Here is a 16,482-nt window from a genome sequence, read left to right as displayed (position 1 = left end):
TAAAATATTATAGTGTGATACACTAGAAATCAAGTTCTCATTTCTCAAGATTTAGCTCTTTTTTTGAATGTCGGAGGACTATAGCAGTTCATTTGTGTAGTGACTTTCACAAACGGTCTTTTCCAAAGACTGTATTCTTTGTTATGTGTGGTAACTGAAGTCTCGGTTCCTTAACAAATGTTTTCCTAGTATTTTCACAAATATTTCTCAATAGGAAACAGCCAAGAAGAAGAAAATAAATTTAAAAAAAAAGCAGAAGAAAGGCAAAAAACATCAAAACAAAACAAAGCAAGGACAACAACAACAAAAAAACAGACTTAGCTGATGTAATGTATATATCGGGGTGTCCAAACTGCGGCCCAGGGGCCAACTGCAGCCCACAATCTATTTTTAATTGGTACGCAGCAAATTCCAAAAATATATTTAGTTTACTTAAATAAACCAGGTGAGGCAATGCGTACTTCACTTCAAATGAGTGGCCCGGGTGTTTGTGTATTTTACCGCATATGGTCCTTGGTGAAAAATGTTGAAAAATGTTTGGACACCCCTGGTATATATTAATCCTAACCATCTGTAGCGTTTTTGAAGCAATGCCGGCCACTTCTGGCCTGAGCTCCAAGTTAGGCAAAACAAAGTTGAACACCTTGTATTAGTCCTTCAGGTAGCACTCAGACAAGTACAGATATACAGAGTAATTTGTAAATAATATTTCTTAATCTCTCTCTATAACCAGGGATCAGCGCTCTACACTGGGAACACAGTCGGTAGCCATTTCTAGTCTACATGGGGTAAATCAAATGCAAGGGAAGATACCAAGAGTTTTCCTACTATTTTCAAGTTACCTTTTTTATTGATTCACTGTTTGCTTGGGATTGGTTGCTGTAAATCTTTGTCTTCCAGAGTTCTGACAAAACTGGTTTTGGCAGTTTCTGATTTTTTTTTTTTTTTTTTTGGTTACTTCCATGAGATATGAGAATTTGGAGCTGCCTAATCTATTATTTGTTTTCTGATGTCACTCTCAAACATATTATTCTATTGTTTATTAAGACAAAATAGCAGCCTCTTGCATTATGATTCCTTTACTAGGGGATGTTAGATATCATTTTGGCAATTTTGTGACTAGAAGGTGAGAATAATAACCTTTGACTTTTAATACTGTCTTACTTTCCTCATGTAAACACCCCAGTTCTTCACACCTCCTGCTGTGTCACATAAAACAATGACTTTTGTTTTCCAAATAGTACAACATAATACTTTAAAATTCATAAATATACTAAGAACTTTTATTGCATCTGTGTATATGGTTACTATAACATTTGTCATTAGGTTTTAACCAAAAAACAACTGACAAATATATACTCATTTTTTATGCTAAGTACTACTAATGGTGTTCTGATATATACAGAAGATAATTTTGAATGTTATTTAAAAATGTTTGAGAAGACTGAATATGTTAAGATTAGCTATCTCTTTTTAATAGAATTATCATTGTCCATTGCAGAATGATGTATTTTTTTTTTATTTACTTTGGATATTTCTTCACATTTATCTTACTGAAAATATGTTTTATTTTAATTTTACTTTTGAACCAAAAAAAAGAGAAAGTAAATATAGTGAGTTCTTTGAGTGAAAAGCATTCAGTTCTTTACTGCATCAGTCTAAAGTATCAAAGGGGCAGGTGTCAAAGCATGATTTCAATAGAAAAAATGAAAATAGAGCCTAAGCTTTTTTGACAGATGTCAAGCATGCTGACAACTATTAAAAGAAAAATCATTTTCCTGATCCTGTGCAAGGAGACAGCGTGCAAGATTAAAGATGTATCTCTTTATCTATGTTTTTGGCAGATCATTTCATTTCCACTGAATAGGGCATGAAAGGTACTTCAGATGGATTAAAGGACTCCAGGAATTTTCATCGTCTCAACTGCACAAAGGGTATAATGAAAAGTCAGAAAGTGAAAAAATATAAAAAAATAAGAATAAACCTTAGCTGACCAGTATTTTTCTGTCCTGTTTTATGCCCAAATATCAGTATGATAAATTATTTTTGGTTTAAAAACTCTTAAAATGTTCCAATAATAAAGAAATAAGCCAGCAAATAGCAAAGATGATATACCAAATGCTTACAATAACTATTAAATTACTGCATAAACAAATAAATTTGATAATTTATCAATATTCGTTTGTAGCTTCTGGCTCACCATAGTTTAATCTAGTCATCCAAAACATTGCAGCCCATTGGTCGGAATTTTATTCAATTTTAGATATGTACTTTTAGTTAATTTTAGTTACACAAATAATTTTGTGTATATGCACCTATAAAAATTTTAAATATTAGAGTAAGTTTAAAGTTGACAATGAATTCTAACTCATTTCTAGCCTCTCCTTTTTCTTCCATCTTTCTATATTTTTCTTTCCCTTTATACAAGCATATTTATAACCTACCAAATACAATATGTAATACAATATCAGGTAATGTTTTGTCTCTTTATTATAGTCTTTAAAATATTTAACAGTACAACTAAGCAATGTTTTCATAATAATACACAGAGAGCTATACATATTTGTAGAGTGTTCCTTAGTGTGGATTAATCAGAGATTACTTATCTGTATGCCTACTGGTTGAAATTAAGTTTTTACAGTATTTTTATTGGTGCAAAGATGACTACTTTAGACATCTGTGTATCAAAAACTATAATTATATATATATATATATATATATATATATATATATATATATATATATATATATATAATTTTTTTTTTTTAGGGTGGGCGCAGCTCACAGTGGCCCATGCAGGGATCAAAGTGGCAACCTTGGTGTTATCAGGCAACCTCAGTGTTATCAGCACCATGTTCTAACCAGCTGAGCTAACCAGCCATCCCTGTAGACATCTGTGCATAAATGTCTCCTTGTACTTGTTGAGTATTCTCTAATGTAAAAACTGACAAACAGAAATATTGGGCAACTAGGAAAAAGCTTTTTAAATTTAAATTTGCTTCATTTGTATATACTTTGCAATTTATTTTCTTAATTATTACTGTTATTAGCATTGATATTTATCACCTCTTTTGACAATCTATGTCTATTAAAAATGGGCATATTTTCAGATAAGGAGTTAGAACATCAATAAAGGCTATTCCCAAACTCTCTTCTCACATTTTCTCTTACATAAATTCTGTAGCTCAGGAAGAAGTATCTGCTAAATGTAACTTGAATATTTTTTGTAACTTTTCCTCCTGTGTTAGTGATTTTTCTCTTGTCTACTCACATGCATCATATATTTTGTTTAGGCTCATTTTAAGGTTTCTAGCTTATCTGAAGGTGACCATAAATAAAATGATCTCCTAGTCTCAGATTTCTTTGTTCCAAGTGTTTAAATCTTGGCTTCCTAAATGTCAGGCATAGTGCTTTGTGTAAGATCAATATATTTTGATTAGCTGTAGTTTAATAAATATATATTAAGTCAAAAGTATCTTTAAAACTGAATCCATTTAGCTAGATTAGTACTCATTAGGTTTGCTTATAAAAGAGCATGGTGGAATTTAAAGATAAAAGACCAAGTTCATTTGGTATTTTGGGAAATCTATATTCAGAACATTTGAGAATATATAAATTAATTATTTTATAAATAATTTGTGGGAAAATATATTAGTTAATTTCATAACCATGAAAGTCAGTAAGTATATTTAATGACCAACTTCTCTTTTTGTGATTAAAATTCAATTCATGTCTAAATGCCAGTGAGGACTTAGGAAATCTACCTACTAAAGTACATTCACTAAATTTGAAAAATGTTAAATACTATCACTACTGTGGTACTCAATTCCTTAATTTTTTCCACATGGAGACTATTCCCTATTCTTAAATCTTTTAGATTCATACATATATAATGTACAACAAACTAAACATCATAAAATCTTTCAATGTAAGTTTGCCTTTGTGAGTCACATACTGCTATTCTCAAGTTTAACGACCATGTTTACTTTGTATTTAGCTACAGCGACTACTATTAGGTTTAATCTTATTGCAAGTGAAATTAAAATTTTCAGTACATAGTTACTTCCTCAATTTATCTACTTCAGTTGACATTTTAAGCACAAAGTATAATGACCAGAGATCGCTATAAGGAATTGTGCTACTATAAATATACAAAAAAAAAAAGTTGTATTTAAAAAGCCACATGAATAAAAGTTATTTTGGTGTTTGTTTAACCATTAGTATTGGGGGCACGGACATATATTTATTCATTGACAATGGCAATATGCATTTGTATTCTCTTATAACACCAGAATAGATTATATAATTGTGGAAGAAGAATCATGTTATACTTGAATTTTACATGTTTTATTTATCCCTTTTTGAGGAAAAGGATGCTCTGGTTCTTTAGTATCTTTGCAATTTACACAACACCAAACAGTGCCTCATAATCTTTAGGTATATGTTCTAGGTTGAATTGTGTCCCCCACAAAGTTCATATATTTAAGAAATGACCCCCAGTACCTCAGAACGTGACTGTACTTGGAGATAGGGTCTTTTAAGAGTAAGGTAAAATAAGGTTATTAGTGTGGGCCCTAACCCAGTATGTCTGTTGTCCTCATAAAAAGAAGAAATTAGGAAGAAAACACACACAGAGGAAAAACCATGTGAAGACATGGAGAAGACAGCCATCCTTACCATCAGGGAGAGAGATTTCAAACCTCAGACTTCTAATATCCAAAATTGTAAGAAAATAAATTTTGGTTGTTTAAGCTACCTACTCTGTGGTATCTGTCATGGCAACCCTGGAAAACCAATATAGCATTCAATTAAAAGTTATGAAATAAATAAATCTTATGACAAGTGGAACAGGATGGTATAGGGAAAGAATGATTTTATACTAAATGTATTTTTTAAAATGTATATTTACCCTATGATATGCAAAGGACTCTAAATACTACAATTAATATGTAGAAAACTCTTAAATGTGACATGTTTTCAAGAGGAAAATTTACATAATAATGAATAATATGTCTTTCTATGATTGATTTGTTCCATATATAGCACAAACTGAGATATGGGTCATTCATATTATTGTGTCTGTGTTTGATACTCATATTACACAAGATGAAGAATACATGAAAACTAGGCAAAATTAAATAATGACAATAATCTTAATATAGTATGAGAAATTATATATTGCATCCTTTCCCATACATCCTTTACCATCTATCTCAATTTTAACTTACACATTATCTCTTTATTGAAAATCTTCCCAGTCCCTCTCTTTCCTCTAAACAACTGACCATGAATCTGACTTCACAGACAAAATTGAAGAAATTAAAACAGAATTTAAACATTTTAAATCACTACAAATTACTTGTATCTGTATGTACATATTTCCTCTCTACTCCAGTTTTTATGGATGAATCTTGGTTGCTTCTAAGAAAACTTTTCTGTTTACTACAACCTATGTATTCTCTTCAACATGACACTAACATACTTTAACAACTTTCCCTTTAATATCTGTAACATCAGTTTTACTCTACATGGGATCATTCTGCAGGAATACAAATGTGCTATAAAGTCTCACCTTAAAAAAAACCTCCCTTGACCCTAAGATCCCTCTATACATTACATCTAAATATCTGCAAAGAACTTTCCACACACAGAATTCCCACTTACACAGCTCCCACTGTTTCTTGAACCCATTATTATCAGGCTATTATGCAAACTAAGGTAATGCAATTGTTTTATTGACTATCCATATGTATTCCTTAAGCAAGCACTCACTCAGCGTTCATTACTTGTAAGAAGACTGTGGACAATGAGGATACAGCAATGATAAACAGACCAAGCCCCTGACCTCAAACCCAGCACCACAGATGTAAAAGTTACTGGCATCTTTTCAGTTTCTCAACATTAACACTATTTCTTTGATTACTTTAAATATTCAGTAGTGTTGCAAAATGGATTTTGCCTTTAAGCAGGAAAAGATAGAAGGGATATAGCAGGCACATGGCTTTACTTAAATCAAAAAGTGGAAGCTTTTCCCAAAGCATCCTATCCCAAAATTTATCTGTTTATTTATTGTGCAAAAACTGAGTACCTTGGCCACGACTGACTGCATGGGAGACTGGAAAAATATGTGGCTTTCTAGGTAATATAGAGTCAAGTAGGAAGAGACATGATTAGAAATGACTTCAGAGTAGAAAGACAGCATTGTCTGCCACAATATCACTGTGTTTTAAAACTTTAAAAAGATAATTAGCATTACCCTCAAATGCAACTCCCACCATCATGTCCAATATCTTTATGCTCACTCAGAATCACTATTGTAGATTCTTTCTGAGGGTATACCCCCTAAATGATCCAGTGATTTAGGTAATTCCTGGAAGTTATGCCATATGCCAAGGTCATATGTTCTCCATAAGCAAGATATTCTTCATGATTAAAGTAAAAATGAAGGAAACATGTCTGTGGTGGACAGATTTCACTCCCACCTTTGAAGAAGTTTACTGACATGTTTTGAGTTGAAGTACCCAGGAAGAGATCCACACAGCAAGGGACTGAAAGAAGCCTCCTGCTGACCACCAGCAAGAAACTGAGGCCGCAGTCTGACAGCCTGCAAGGCCAGCACCTGGATGGCAGCCTTGCCCAAGAATCAGCCCTACCACACCTGGGCTCTGACCCACTGAAACGTTGAGATGATAAATGAACGTTGTTTAAAGCTGTATGTCTGTGCTATTTTTTTACACAGCAATAGATAATCAATACACACATCAAATGTTTTCAAACTATACTTTGGCATGTTTCATTTGTCCATAAATAATAAACTGCAAAATATTTATACGAGATTGTATTTATCTTGTCTATTATTTTTAGAAAAACTGCATTTTTTGCCAGAATATCACTCTCAGAACTCATTTATAGTTTTTCTACACTGGATATAACCTTGTTACTTTTAGTCTCTAGAAGTGATTGTTTTAAAAAGGAACACACAAATTGAACACTGTGTGTATGTGTTTGTGTGCATGGGGAGGGTTTTTTCTAAACAAAGAGGCTTTCTAAAGCATGTCATACACATATCTGGATATGTATCATCCTAGTGATATGCATTTTAATTCAAACCTAAAATAAATAGAGATTTGAAAATGCGGATATATGCCCAGTAGTTTAAAAAGTAAGTTTTAAAATTGTAAAATGCCTGTCATACCACAGGGTCCAGGGCAAGGGAACTTTTGGGACATGCTTTTCTCCCCCACTAAATTTGTGTTTATAGCAGATGATTCTATTTTTTAATGTTCTATTATTACTTTTAATTAGTAAGCCATTACAGTGAACCTGTTGATTTCATTTTGTCCCACCTAAGAGTTCATTTTCCAGCATCAACATCCCGACCATCTAAATTGCAGAGCTTGTTCTGAAGTTTTTTGTTTGTTTGTTTGTTTTAAGTCCTTAACATTGTTTACATGCATCCAGCAGAAAGTAAAAAGGAAATCTTTTTAAAGAAAAGAACTTTTGTGGCCTCAGGGAAGTGTGAACTATAAAGACAATGAGAATGAAAACCAACAAAATGAACGCCCATATTGTTATATAGTATCTGTTTAAAGATAAGCTATTCCCAGAAAGGACAAAAAAACTAATATTCTTATATATGGAATATAGATTAGAAAATTGAATACTTATGCTACTCTTTCATGGCCTTATTATTTTGTTTAAATTATTGTATGGCAGGAATTCTTTATGCACACTCACACTAAGTATCAATAAAAATACATTTCTGAGCAATAAATATGTAAAATTTGGATTATTAACCATTTAGTATCATCTCATATTTACATCATAAAGTAAGCTGTTCTCTCTACTAGCAAGATGGTGACAACACAGTCAGGAGGAAGAAACACTTTTTTTAGGGCGTGAATAGTATAACTTAGTTTAACAGTGTCCACTTTAGGACATAAGACAGTCACGCTGATAATGAAGTAGAAGTATTATTTACAATTTGTCTTTCTTTTTGGTGTATAACTCTCTTGTGACACATACTGATTTACATATATATTATATGTATATATACATATATGTAAATTTATATATATGGATATATACATATAATTGTATATGTGCAATATGTATAAATATATGCAATATACACAAAGGTATATATTAAATTGTACAATTATATATATACAATCATATATAAAAATAATTAATTGTAGGAAATATACATAAAACACTTGTCTCAAATAAGGGTTTACAGAAAGGAAAGAATACTTATATAGTTACTTATGTATCAAGTGGCTGTAAAGGAGTAGAAACTTAACCTTTGATGGCAGGAAAGAAAGAAAGGAGATTTACATATATGGAAAGAAAACCAAAACATAATTTTCATTAAAAAAAGAGTAATTGAATTTTAATGTTTCATGGACTTATCACTTACTTTTCCTTGTTATAAAATATTAGCTAATGGTATAGTTTTCATCTATACAAAAATTTGCCTTTTTTTCTGGTAGAGTTAGTCAATTATTTTCCAAGATATAGAATTTTACAGGACATACTTTTCTAGAGTGGAACTTCTTTTGCTTATTCTCCTATCTAAATGACAGATTTGTGTTTGCTTAGATTATCCATCTGTGGATTACAGTGCTTCATCAGAATGCTTGTTTATAATTTATTATACCTAACAACAAAGACATAAGGAGACTTTACAGATGGTTATCCAGAAGGACAAAAGCCAAATAACTTTTGCAGATCAGTGGTAGTCATGCAAATGCAAATATATATAGTCAATAGAAATAGTGTATCTTCATTTTATATCTATCATGCATATGCTGCAACTCATATTTACTTTTTTATGTTTTTAAAATAAATAATGACATATTTTTTATAAAAGGCAAAATTCCATTTCCTTTATTCTATCTCTTTTGGAATAAATCCTACAAGGTTATTTTTTGTAGTTTTTTTTTTTTTTTTAATTTACATTTTGATACTAATCTTAAGTATGTTCAGTCAATATAAAATATATTTCAGAAAGATCTAGTTAATGAGTGCATTTTAATGAAAGATTAATACTAGAACAATTGATTGGCCTTTGTTCAATGACTTAACTGAATTCAGTTGCATTCATTTTGATTCCTTCTTGTGTCTAGGAGTGAGAAACCAAGAAAATGAGGTTCGATGATGCAGCATTTATACTTTAAAGGCTTGCCAATTTTCACAATTAGCTGCTTACCATCATGTTTCAAGAATAAGCAAGAAATTTGAAGATACACAGTGAAATCCCTCCTGTGCTGGGTTATTTCCAAATGACTATTTGATTCTAAATTGATTAGTGTTTTCCCTTGGTATTAAAACACCCAAAATATGTTTCTTATTTGTAGCTATTATGTTGAATAAAGAAACATGAGAGATATTTCAAAATCATAGAACTTGCTTTGTTGAGGCTCATAAACTATGTTGGATATAAAACGGAGATATTGTAGTTGACTGGGAAAACAGTTTATGATAACAATTCTATATTTTTTTGACAAATCAAAAATTATCACAAATTTAAGTAGCAGTTTGTAACAACTTTTTATATTAATTTAGTTGATGTTCTGAGACGTATCAGTTATTACAACAAGGGTGTAGTTTAGATTTTAGAACAAGGTTTGAATGACTTCCTAAATAACTAGTATCTACAAAGGAGCCACATTTGAACATACTGGGCTCCATCTAAACCTGTTCATTCCAAGAAATAAAGATAACCTCCTTCCTTCACCCCCAACTCCCTATAGTGATTGAGAAATTCTGGTAAGGAAAATAGTATAGCTCTGGCCTAACTAAGATGGAAATTCAGCCAAGTAGCTGGTGTATGTTTCCAGAAACATTTCTGCACATCAGTGTGATTTTGCTGAATTATATGCAAAATTCATAAACAATTATTTATTTTTCATACTCCTGGTTAGCCGAATCAAGGATAGAACAAATGCTCAGTTTGACTCCTCTACTAACTGATAGCTTATTATTTTCCACCCTCCTAAATGTTCAAAATTCACTGTTTCCTAACTTGGAAATTTTGTGTTTTCAATCTAGTATTCCTTTTATAACTCTCGTTTGTGCCTTTGTTATATGAAAATGTCCCATATATTAGTTTATTTTTTCTTTGTGTGGTGTTCATATCAGCTGGTTTGTGGTAACCTGGATCTTATTTCTGATGATGCCTTGGCCAAACTTGATTGAAATAAAATAATTGATAATTATTATAATCCTATACTAAGGTCTGAGACAGGTAAAAGGGCAGGCTGAACCAATCTGTCAACATCATTTATATAAATTGTACACATTCACGATTTTTACGTGGTTTCCATTATGGTCTCTTTGTTTCTGATGTTGAGCCTGGTCATGCAGCTTGAATTTGGCTATGTGACCACAGGGGTCTAAGAGATCCCTCCTAGCATAGGACTGAGATTGCCTTGAGAACTAGATATTCTGCGTGCTTCTTGATAGTTGGAATACAGAGAGCATCCTGTGTAATTGAGAATGGGCTCTGGTAACTCAACAGGAAGACTGACTTCTCTGACATTTGTTTGTGCTTTGTTTTTCTTATTATATCAGTTCCCTTTATTAAACCCTTACATGAGTATATTCTATGGAATCTCATGAGTTCTTTCAATTATCTGACAGTGTAATTAACAGCTGATCCTTGGATTTAAGTAGAATTTTCAGGATAATTAGCTATATGTCTTTATACTCTTCTTCCACTTAATAAATAATTCTTATTTTTCTGAACTGTGCTGATGTTTATAAATTTAATTGTATTCATGATAAATCTCACAGAAACATTTCAGGACAGAGCCTATTAAAGGAAATTTTCTATTCTACAGATGCAGTTAGCATCTGTAATAGCTGTCACCTCTGTGTCAAGAGGTTTCAAGAAAGGTTTGGACAATTTGTAAGGGCCAAATTATAAAATAGCTGCGAGCTGAGGGTGTTATTCTTCTTGTCTTCCATCTAACAGCACCATTTAAATCCTCATCACAAGCACTTTATATTGTTAGTTATGGTAAAGATGATCATGATCTCAATACATTTCTGTTCTTTGTGTCTTGTGAAATTGTGAAAGTACACGATAAACACATCAACAGATGGGTGGTTATGGCCCAGATTAAGTATCTCATAATCATATTTTTTTCCTAGATGAGTGCGACCTTGGTTCAAGTAACACTGATCTGCTAAAGCAACAATTGCTGCCCTTTCAAACACTTGAATGAATCTCTGCTGATTTATAGTAACATGTACAATTTACAGCTTGTGAATTTTACAAGAACACAAGCCTGTTTTACATGTCCCATGCCTGTGACACAACAAAATGACATTTGAAGAGAAAAACTATGGACTTAAAAAATGCTCACATTGTACTTCTGGCAGTAGAAAGTTCTGTGTGTGGCCCAATGTACAAAGCCATGATTTCCTGTAAGAAAATAATTTTCTTGTAGAAAAATTTTAGCTGAAAGAAAACATTTTTTTTTTCCCTATCTGATAGCTATTTTGCTTCTATAAACTCTGAATGTCTTCACTGTCTTTTTTTTTTTTTTTTTTTTTTTGGTTAACTGTGTTTACACGGCACCTGGTATATTTCTGGGACATGTAAAGTTTTGTTCAGTGTCAATGCTGAGTACTGGATAGCTTATGTAGCTATGACAGGGTCTGGCTTCTGTCCCTCTGGCAATAAGATATGTAACCAGAATAATCTGTTCCTAAGGCAGCTGAAAATGACACTTGCTCCAGAGTATGTGGATAACTAGGACTTTAGCTGAAACTACACAATAAAAATCATTTTAAAACAATTATTACAATATTAAATTCCTGTTCCCATGAACCACTCTGCACAGTTCACTCATAAATTAAACAAGGTCAATTTGAAAGCCTCAAAATTTTTTTAAGAAACACAGAAACATTCAGGCAGCATACTCAGTTTCATCTGTAAGGGTTCAATGTGAATTAAAGCATAACAAATGTTCTCTTATATTTATGAAACAACTTGTCATTCACTACTGACTCCGGTTGTACTAAGGAGTGGAGGCCAAAACTGCCTCAATATCACTTAACGCTGAGTATTACTTTTCAGAAGTTATTGATATGCCAAACAGAGAGTGCGTTTTATTTCCACTAAATGGCAACCTCATCAACTTAGGTTAGTGTAACATGAATTATTTTCCTGAACAGTATATTTCCTAAATAACTTCGTAGTAGTTGCTAGTTTCAGATTATGTATAAGCTAATTGATGTGTTGGTGACTGATGATTTTTGAATGCTGTGTCTGCCTCCTTAAAGACATGTTCCATTAATATTGTTTCTTTAATATATCAATAACGATTAAAATTCATATTTCATAATTTCACAAAAAGTTGATCAGAAACTCACTTTCCTGTAAATCAAATATATCAGTTACTTAAGACTTCTTCTCTTTTTTATCAGTTATCTACCCATATGTAGATGTAGAAATGTCTTTTATCTGTTTTTAAATTTAAGTATCAAAATTTTATTGTTTTTCTACAGGATCTATAATTCTTTTCATTTTTGTTTTTTCTCAACTTGAAGTTCCTTTATAACTAATGTTTTTTAACCAAGATCTAGTAAATTGCAAATTTGCTCAAGCATTTTCAATAGTCTTTCAAAATCAGTATAACTAGTATGGAGAAGTTTAGGACCTTCCTTGCACTGATTAGAGAATCTGAAGTGATCATTTTATACAAATTATTTCATGGATCTGAATTCTGACCAACTTTCCTATTTTATTGTTGAGCACACTTTGACCTAGTCGTATTGCACATGGATAAATCCTTAAGAACCACTTTCTTGGGTTATTTGAAATTTTTGAAAATGTATCCCTTTGAATACTTAGAACATTTCTGTTAGTCTTTTAAATTCCCGGGAAATAAAACCAAACTGTTGAAGCTTTCGAAGATAATCATAAAGATACCTTTTCTGCACTTCCATAGCATATTTGTCCAAGTTCTGGGCAATAATAGCTAATGTTAATACTAAAATAATAGATAAACTTTATTGAATCCTTTCTATTTGTTAAGCACAACAAAGCATTTTTTAAATATTAAAGGTAATATTATTGAATAGGTAAAATTGTTATGTTTATAAGTGGTACTGCTATCATTTTAATTAAGGTTTACCTAATTAAGAACCTGATACACAGTCCCCATGTAACAATTGCTATTATACATTATTTTGAAAATGCATTGTCAGAATTTCCACAATAGACTAAAATGAACTAAAATCCTAGAGCAGAAGCCTTATCTTTTATGGCTGACAATTAGTTCTTAAACTATTGTCTGGCAGATAGTTTACACTTAATAATTAAAAATGAATGAAAGAACAATGTAATTGATTTCAACCAGAGAAAAACAATTGAGTATTTCTTTTGTAAGAGTTCTTTCCACCAGGGTCACTCATCGAAGCTTTCATTCTAACATTGAAATGTACACATTATCTTAGTGTTCTCTCCAAGATATGAGTCTACATTAATATGCAAAATGAAAGATATTTTCTTAGGAAATGAATTTCTAACCACAATGGATTTTTAAAATTGTTATTGAAACTATGAATTATTTCAGTCTCAGAACTGGAAGCTTAGACAGGTAAGAAAGCAAAACAATATATGCTTTGCAATGTAAAATTAAGATCTTAACTATTCATGGTCCTTGGTATTTTACAAAGGAAAAACACAGAGTTTCAAAAGCCTGTGCATATTCCATTTTGTGAAATTTCCTTTTACTCAACTGAATATCTCCTGAACTTTCGAATCTTCAAATGGAATTTTTTCCTGTGCTCAGCTGTCAAGAAATTTTCAGTATGACATTATACAGCTGTCAAATTCCACCCACAGGACCTGATTTGGCAGTTTACACAAGCAAAACTTCTAATGACACCAGGGACAGTTACCATTTTTAGCAGTTATTGAGAGTAAAGGAAAAGAATTGCTTCATTTGGAAAAAGCTTCTTAGAAATTATTTTACACATAAGAGAGAAAATATTTAAAAAATCAACCAAGCTTTTCAAAGTATACTTAAAAAAGCAAAACCCAGAAATATTTGTTTTAATTGCAAAAACTTATGAAAATATTAAAAACATTTTCCATATTATATCTTATTGTCTAGGCAAACATCAATATGAACTTTCTTGTAACATGTTCTAATATCTAATAGGTAGAGAGGGAATAGGCAAAATTAAAAATCAAATAAAACAAAAGAAAGTGAATGAAAATTAATTTAAAATGAGTCAAAACAAAACACAAATCAAAGAGGTCACCTTTTTTTTCAAAGAGACAACTTTTAAAATACATTCAAGGGGAAGGGTTAAAAAACAAAAGACTGGAAAGCTATTGAAAGCTATTACAAGAATTTAAAAGAGAAAATGGTTAGTTAGCAATGGTTTAAGGAAGTCTCTACTCAAATTTAAAACCAGTCTTTACATTCAAAACAATATAAAGCAAGTTTAAGAGGCTGAATACTGACAATAGAGAAAGAAGTTTCATGATAAAGGCTTCCTTCCCTATATGAATGCCTTTTATTTCTTTCTCTTGCTTGGTTGTTCTGGCGAGGACTTCCAATACTACGTTATACAACAGGGATGATGGGGGTATCCCTCTCTTGTTTCTGATCTTAGAGTAAAAGCTTTCAGTTTTTCATCATTAAGTGTGATATTAGCTAAGGGTTTGTCATATATGGCCTTTATTATGTTGAGGTACTTTCCTTCTATACCTACTTTGTTAACTATTTTAATCCTAAATAGATGTTATATCTTGTCAAATGCCTTTTCTGCATCTATTGATATAATCATATGATTTTTATCCTTTATTTTGTTTATATGATGTATCACATTGATCAATTTGCATATGTAGAACCCTCCCTATATGCATTGAATGAACCACACTTGATTATGATGTATAATCTTTTCAATGTATTGTATTCAATTTGCTAGTATTTTGTGGAAAAGGGAACCCTTGTATACTGTTGGTGGGAATATAAATTGATTCAAACACTATGGGAAACAATATAGAGTTTCCTTAAAAAATTAAAAATAGAATTACCATACAACCTGGCCATCCCTCTTCTGGGTATCTAAATCTGAAAGCATTTATACATAAAAATATATGTACTCCTATGTTCATTATAGCATTATTCATGATAGACATGGAAACAACCAAAGTGCCCTTCAGTAGATGGTTGGATAAGGAAGATGTAATATACATGCACAAGGGAATATTACTCAGCCATAAAAAAGATAAAATACTGCCATTTGAAACAACATGAATGGATCTTGAGATTAACATGTTAAGCAAAATAAGACAGACTGAAAAAGTCAAGAACCATATGATTTCACTTATAAGGGATATAAAACTAAAGCAACAAACAAGCAAACAAGACAAAGAAACAAAAGCTCATGGAAACAGACAATAATTTAGTGGTTACCAGAGGATATGGGGGGGAGGAGGGTGGTAGAAGAGGGTAAAGGGGGTCAAATATATGGTCATGGAAGGAGAACTGACTCTGGGCGATGAAAACACAATTTAATATATAGGTTATGTATTATAGAATTGTACCCTTGAAAGCTGTATAATTTTATTAACCAATGTCACCTCAATAAATTTAATAATTTTTTTTTTTTAAAGATAAAGGCTTCCCAGGTAAATCTCAATTCTGAAAACAAAGTAAAGTTGTTTTATCGCACAATAGTAATGTTGCAATGCTAGACTGAGAGGAATTCGGTTGATGAAAAGTTAGGTGTCAGAATCCTTCTCTCTACTTCCTGTGTCTTGGGGAAGTAGTAAATTTTTCCCAAAACTGAAACTGAGCACATCATATCTAAAGATACTGAACAATATGCTGGGTAAGTTACCCACAATGAGGATGGATTGGCCAGGTGGGCACTCTTCTGCCTTCACACTGTAAGGGAAACTCTACTTGCTCTATACCAGCACCCCAGTCAGTGAGACCTCCAGTCTAGACCTTCCACACAAATCCCTAGGGTCAGCAGGAAGCCATTCATTCCAATGAAATATGTTTAAACTACCTGTAGCAATTAATAATTATTTCCTTATAATTTGAACATAAATCCAAGAACTGTCAGACATTTAAGGAGAATCAACAGCAAAAAAATACTTAAAAGTAAAGAGATAAAACTACATTAGAACCCAAATTCTCTGCTTTGCCAATCCCCTTTAAGTGGATAAACTGACCTTGCATATTCCCCAATGCAACCCTTTCAGTCCTGACCTAGATCCCAATTCTCTAATGTATTCAGAGGTTCTGCTCTTGAAACTATCTCTTTTCTCTTATGAATCATTATTTCCCCCCAGCAGTTATATTATTCCTTTATACAAACAAGTTATGTTTTGTAGCAAAAGAAAACAAGAATCCCTCTTGACCTTCTATCCCTCTATCTTCTGGCAAATACTAAGTTCTAATTTATAATCAAAGTCCATGAGAGGATTGTGTGCTTCCTGTT

The sequence above is a fragment of the Rhinolophus sinicus genome, linkage group LG01 (genome assembly GCF_036562045.2).
Source record: "Rhinolophus sinicus isolate RSC01 linkage group LG01, ASM3656204v1, whole genome shotgun sequence".
Taxonomy (NCBI): Eukaryota; Metazoa; Chordata; class Mammalia; order Chiroptera; family Rhinolophidae; genus Rhinolophus; species Rhinolophus sinicus.
The sequence above is the reverse complement of the archived record's forward strand: the minus strand, read 5'-3'. Positions refer to the sequence as shown.